The 6,809-nt window shown below is 53.1% G+C and overlaps 1 long non-coding RNA gene across 1 annotated transcript; it reads left to right on the forward strand.

The window, feature by feature from the left end:
• The first annotated feature begins 4,406 nt into the window (after window positions 1–4,406).
• LOC309590410 lies at window positions 4,407–6,809 on the forward strand. The gene is made up of 3 exons (XR_014228141.1): window positions 4,407–4,588; window positions 4,686–4,825; window positions 5,390–6,809. It is a non-coding gene; the product is annotated as an uncharacterized lncRNA (long non-coding RNA).

The raw sequence follows: 6,809 nt of genomic DNA on the forward strand, positions 1-6,809 counted from the left end.
CACAGGCTGTTTTCCTCCCTGCGCCGGGGGAGAACAATGCGGGGCCCTCGGCTGCGCAGCGATGTTGTGGGCTCTTCTGGAAAGCTGTTAGCTGAAGGCTGCGAAGGGAACATGGCGAGGTAATTGGGGAAGATGAGACTAATCTCATTTTTTTGTTGTGAAAAGGGCGTGAAGAAGAGAAAAGGAGATGTACTGGTAAATTACCATCAGGGCTGCTATAGTAACACAGCTTTAAAGATTGCCTCGTCGGCCTCCTCGGGGCTATAGAAAGCTCTTCAGATTTTTCTGTAGTTTTCCACTTTCTCCTGCCGCAGGCTGGCCGGGGCTGCCGCGTGCCTTCTGACCGCGCCGTGACTGGCGGCCCTGCCTGCGCTCCCACCGCCGCCCTCGCCCCAGCCTCGCCTGCGGCTGGGCGCAGGCAGCGCTGCCTGCGCAGGGAACCGCTGCCTGCAGGAAAGGTGCGGTGGAAGGAAGCGGACTGAGCCTCAGGGATGTTTGTTAACCTGTCTCCCTTCCAGCCCCCCGGATAGTTTCAGGGAAGTACCTTTTCTCACTTATTTACTTCTCATTTCTCTCTCATTTATTACTTCTACTCGTTTCCTCGTAGGGCATCAGCTAAGGAGAGAGGGGCCTCAGACGAGCCAGCTGCTGAACCCCAGCCCCCCCGGTACAGCAGCCCGGTGACGGCGTACAGCCTAGTCCCAGGGACGGGCAGCCCGCGCATCCCCAGCCAGCGCGATGCCCTGCCCCGAGCCCCGACCGCTCCTGCCCACCCAGGCGTGCTTGCGTGCAGACGGACCCCTGCGAAGGGGCTGGGGCCGGCACGGAGACGCGCGAGAGATGGGGCAAAGGGGGAAGCTTCGCTTGCCACAGCTGCGCGGTTCCCTAAGAGTCACTTCCCATCCCAAAAGGGGACAGTGGCCTTCCTCTTTTTAAAGGAAAGCCCCAAACTTGGGAAAAGCAGTGCAATGGACTCAGTCTGAAGGGCTATCAGATGGCTCAGCTGAGACAACGGAAAGCATGGGAAAGAGCTTTTTTCCTCCAAAATCACATCAAGCTGCTTGAGCTTGCCTCTTAGACGCAGACCATTTATATTTCTATGCAGTTCTCCAGCCCTCATATTGCTGTAAAGCAGGCTGCTCTCCTCCGCGTACTCAAGAGCAAGCCTTGTTTTCAGCACAGCCAAGCTCCGGGTCAGATGCGATGCTTAAGTGTATTTGCTGGATAAACAGGATTTAACAGGATTTCTGACTCCAGGGTCTACGCATGAAACCCTGTCCTCTCCCAGCACTCCTGCATTTCATTCTTCTTCAACACCAGCTTAATATACGTGGAGGCGTCTGTATTTTATGTCTTTGTTTCTTTGAAATTCGCTGGGATGGAGAAATGCTAATATTTAATTTCAGCAGGAGGGAAAATGTGTTAACAACCAAACCCCACAAAGGAACCCAGGACAATTTAGTAAAAACAAAAGGCTGGTGTGAAGTCTGCCATGAAAAATTTGAAATCAGTAGGAGTGCTGGCCTGCAGCTTCAAGCGTTTAAGAGTTTTCAGTTATACACTGTAAACCCATAGAAATAATCAGTCTTATTCTTTATTAAAATAGCACCTAAGGTGTAATGTTATTTCAGATGAGACAGATGTTGTCCCTGTGCCGAAGAGCTTCGGGTCTTCTGGATGTGCTGCAATATATGAAAACAAACACGAGCGAAGTCACAAGTCTTAGAAAGAACACGTCTTAGAGCCCAAGGCTGGGGAGGAGCGGCTGGGGGAGCTGGGGGGGCTCAGCCTGGAGAAGAGGAGGCTGAGGGGAGCCCTCCTCGCTCTCTGCAACGGCCTGAAAGGAGGCTGGAGCCGGGGGGGTCGGTCTCTGCTCCCCAGGAACAAGCGATGGGACGAGAGGGAACGGCCTCAAGCTGCGCCAGGGCAGGGTTGGGTTGGGTATGGGGAAAAACTTCTTCCCCCAAAGGGCTGTCAGGGCCTGGCCCAGGCTGCCCAGGGCAGGGGCTGAGTCCCCATCCCTGGGGGGATTTAAAAGACAGGTAGACATGGTGCTTGAGGACATGGTTTAGCGGTGGGCTTGGCAGTGCTGGGTTAACGGTTGGACTCGATGATCTTAAGGGTCTTTTCCAACCTTAATGATTCTATGATTCTATAAGATTTGGCTCACAGCAAATGAGGCCCCATGGTTTCTCAGGAGCAGGAAAGCGCCAACCCTTGTTATCCCCCGGTCACACACACGCCTGCGGCTCCCGGCAGCTGCCGTCATTAGCACACTCTCTTCCCAGCATCCCAACGGAGCCATCGAGCCCGTCCCGCAAGCAGGCAGATGTGATTTGCCCCCAGTCACTCCACGCACCAAGAGACGCGGGGATTAGGAGATGCGCCCTGCGCGTCTGACTCCACCTCTTCACCGCATCTCCCCGGGCCGCGCTCCCACCCGCGGAGTCATCGGCTCCACGAGGCTCTTTGGAGCCAGGTCCAGCCCACTGTGGTGATGGGCTGGAGGCAGAATCAGTCCAGCCCTGTCAAATAGTATCTAAAAACCTTAGCTGTAAGGATTTGGTAAAAGTAACTACATACCTACGCAGTGGCTGTTATTCAGTTTGCTTCCATCGTGCCTTTGGCACAGGAGGAATTCACGCAGCCATTGGTGGGACCACTTATCGGAGTGGGCGTTGAGCCAGGCAGGGTCAATGTCGAACCCTCGTTAGCTGAGAGGCTCTCGTAAGCATCAGCAAAGAAGCAAAAGACTCGCAAAACTGTTCACTCTTCAAGAAAAATATGGAGGTGTTGTATAAAAGTGGGTGTGCTGGAACTAAATACTCACCTGCTGGCAGCTGTGCGCTGAGCACGGCCCAGACCCAGGCTCGGGAGAGAAAAAGGCTCTGCTGTGGTTTGAAGCCTGGGAAAGCAAGGAGCTGCGAAACCAGGAGGGCAGCTCCATTCACGCCTCTCCTGGGGCACTGGTGTTATGTGCCATAACACACCAGAGATGGATAAAAATACCGCTACTGCTGAATAAAAATACCGGCTAGTGTTTGTCAAAACCCCGATGGCTCAGGCTTGCTCGAGCACGGCAAGCGAAAGGCTTGCCAGGCCCGCTGCAGCGCCTTGCAGCCCACTGAAGGACCATTGGGTCTAGCTGATCTTCCCTCCCAGCAGTGTTGGATTAACATCGCAGCCTCATTTCATCCACCCAGACACCGTGTCAACACCAGGGTGCTTGAGCACCAGCATGTCTTCAGGGAGCAGATACCTTCCATGACACTGGAAGAGAAGAGAACAGGACAGGGCTGTTTGTCCCACTGGACGTGAAACCTAACTCTGGGGTCCTGCAGGGAGCTAACGTAAGAGTCTGCGGAAGGTTGCCTGGGGTCAGTCACACAAGCCTCCCGAGAGTCGATCCTCACGTCCCTGTCTGCGGAGATGCTTCCAAGAAGGACTCCACCGGCTGCACGCTGAAAATTTGCTCCAGCACAGGAACGCAAGTCCAGAGCCACCAGTGTCCTTGGTAAGGCCCAGGCGAGGACCTTGAGACCTGCTGTAAAACTTCTTGATTTATGGGAGCTGTGTCAGAGCCCAGAAGGCTCCCTGGCAGCTGCAGGGCACCGTACACGTTTCAGAAAGCTGATGAAGAAGGAACAAACCCTGGCTCTGACGTCGAGTTTGTTTACTCTTTCCTCCAGTTACATGTCTCAGATGGAGCACAGCCATCTTTGGGAGCGAGACCAGTGCCTGCAAAGCAGGCAAAGCTGTAACCAGCAACGTGTTGATGGGGAGGAGAGGATGGCAGTCCACGGCTCGGACCCTGCTCTGTAATTTTCTTCCGTTCTTCTGTAAGTAGAGGAAGGCTCCTGCCTTCTGCCAGTAACTGCAGGCATAAATCTCAGCTGTGACCAGACCTGAGCTCCCAGTAGGCACATGTTCCCTCAGACAGGATAACACCAGCACTCTGGGAGGCAGCCGGTGCCCTCGGATTTTTGTGCTGTAACTGAAGAAATTGCTCTTTGCAGTTGAGCCTGCCTGGCCTGGGTTCGAGAGGAAGCAGCTCTCCCAGGCCGCCGCTCCTCGGAGCACAGACCACGAGCGCTACAGACAGACCTCGGGAGCAGGACGTGCCTAGTCTTAGTAAAAAACCTATTTTTTTCCTTCATGTTTTAATGAAAGTATGCAATGCCCAGAAGGTTCTTCCGTTTCTATTATGAAACGTTTCGGAGTTTACCAGGATGTGGCTATTATTCATTGGTTTGCGGGCTTGTGAGCTGAAGGGTAAATTTTTATTACCATCTTCTCAGACGAAAGGACTCAGCCTTGGGGTTTCATGCATATTTACATTCAATGCTAGGCTTGCAGGGATGTTCCTCTTGATATTTCACTTGGTTTCTCTCTGAGAACAGGAGTCTTCCCACCCTCTTGCTTAAGCATTGTGCAATATTCAAGCAAAAACCAGATGAAAAACAGCCCTTGGCTGAGGGAGAGAGATCGGAGGACCTGACATGGAAGCTTTGCTCCCTAAGAAACCAGGCTGCTCTTCCCTAGCAGCTTGTGAAGGGTATGATTTCTCCATGATCCTGAGGAAGTAAAAGTAAGAAACTCTCCTGTGGGGGGCAAAAGATGGCTTTAAAACAGATGCTTTGCCTTCAGAACTGGGCATCTGGAACTGGTTCCCATTTTTGCTCTAGATCCCATGCGTGACTTATCCAAAGCCTTTGCTTCTCATCCTGAGATCCCCTGCTGAGACTCTGAGCTCTAGGGCATGGATTGCAGTGCCTTGTGCCAGAAGATGATGATTTAAAACACAGCCTTTGGGTGCTGTGATAAGGTATGGTGATGATTCATTGTAAATGGAAGCCGTCTCGGCTTGGTAGCTGGCCCGGCGTCTGTGCTGGCCTTTGAAGTGCATCATCTTCTGTCTCTCCCAACCTGCGCTCTCCTATGAGACAGGAGTGACACAAAGCAAGCTTTTGTGGCACAACCCTCACTTGCAATTTGTAAAGCTTTTCAGTTGGCTGGGAAAGGCTAAAAATAGCTCCCTAAAAGCTTTCCATTGCTCCTTTATCGCTTCCCTATTGTGCTCCTCAGATGGAATAAGGACAGCCCAGCCCTGAGTGTTTCTTCCCTGAGCGTGTCTCGCAGGATGTCCCGGACTTCAGAGAAGTTCGGTATCAGGAGACTTTGGATCCGTGGGCCCTTGCCTTTATCTGAAGTTTGTCTGATGGAGTCAGAGACAGCTTCCTCTGGGAGAGGGGAGGGACGGGGCCGCACGCACGCTGCATTTCAGGGTCTGCTTGCAGCAGCTCGGCCCCGTACTTCTTGTTCTGGAGGCTGCCTTCCTCTGTTAAACTCTAAGCTTACATCCAAAACCACTTAATCTCCAATTCTTTAGGCTGTGGAGTTTTACATCTGGAATGGAGCGTAGATAGATCCATCAGCGTCTGTCTCCAGGCTGCGCAGCTGATGTGCCGAACGGTGCCTGGCCAGGCGGAGCGGGTCCTGGTGCTGGGATGAGCGACCGACTCAAGTGCCCATCGGCTCACCTGAGCCGCTGCCGACCAAAGCGCAGAAGGAAGGAGAGGTGGGCGAGTCGTGAGTGACTCTGTGCTGCCATCTCAAACGGCACTTGAACCTTGCTGAGGAAAAGCCAAGCCCACCACCCATCACAGGAGCTGCAGTATTGCATTTATCTTCATCTCGACACCCTCAGCATCACTATTCTTTTCTTGTTTTTTTACTCTTCCTTGAGAAAAAGACGTCAAGTTGATATTTAATGCAGCCTCGAGAATGTTTATTGTACCATCACTATCATGTCCCTGAAAAGCTGGGCTGGAGGGTGCTGCCCCCGACCACCGAGAGCACACCCCCAGCAGCAGTGGCACGAGCTGCAGCCTTGTGCCAGATGTTTCTTAACAAAAACCGCTTTGTACTACGGTGGTGGTAAAGTCAGGCTTGTCAGGCAGCAGGGCACGCATACAGCTATCCCACCTAAAACCCAGAATCCATGGAGCTCTCCTGGGAGCGCCCGAGGTCCTGTCCGTGCCCAGGTCACAGATGTTCAGTTGGTGGTGCTCGTTTCCAGCTGAACGGCTGAGCTGAATGCTCCTACTGGGAGCCCCACGCTTGCCTGAGTTGGGGGCTGCTTCTGCCAGATCTTAAACCGAAACAGAGCGCGAATTTTGGCCTAAGGTTAGATGCGAGACTCCCTGAGGGGACCAAGGCAGTGTGGAGAGCTCCGCTAGCAGTGCTCTCCACCTTGAGTCCGGCTCGGGATGACCGTGCCTTCGCCGGCAGATGCCGTGCTGCCTGTGGGGCCGCCTTTCTGCTGATGAAACTGAGAACGGAGGAGGTTCAGCCGGCCTGCAGTCATGCGGAGTTCCCTTGGTACATTCCCAAGAGGAGGCTGTTAATCCCATTGACCTGGCTTGATTTCAATCAACATGCGAACACTCTGCCTACGCAGGTTGTTCCGATACCGTTATTTGGCTGCAGCAGGGGTTCCCATCCTTTTTTCATATTTTATATGCGTTTTGTAAATGGAGCGTGCCATAGACTCCTTCTGCCTTGGCAGTCACACAGGCTCTGTCCCCAGCTGTCTGCAGTGTCCATCCCTGGCAATGCCTTGCTTTGTTTCTACAATAACATAATTTTTCGTCTCTCTAGTACCTGCATTAAATGCTTTTTTCTTTTTTCATGAACAATATTCCCCCTACTTTATGCTCTTTGGCTTGAGCCGTGCATGAAACCAGCCCTCCCTGGTAAAGCCGTCTCTGACAGCCCCTGCCAGTCCCGGGACTGGGAGCACGCTCATC

This window comes from Platalea leucorodia (genome assembly GCF_965183815.1).
Source record: "Platalea leucorodia genome assembly, chromosome: 5".
NCBI classification, from domain to species: domain Eukaryota; kingdom Metazoa; phylum Chordata; class Aves; order Pelecaniformes; family Threskiornithidae; genus Platalea; species Platalea leucorodia.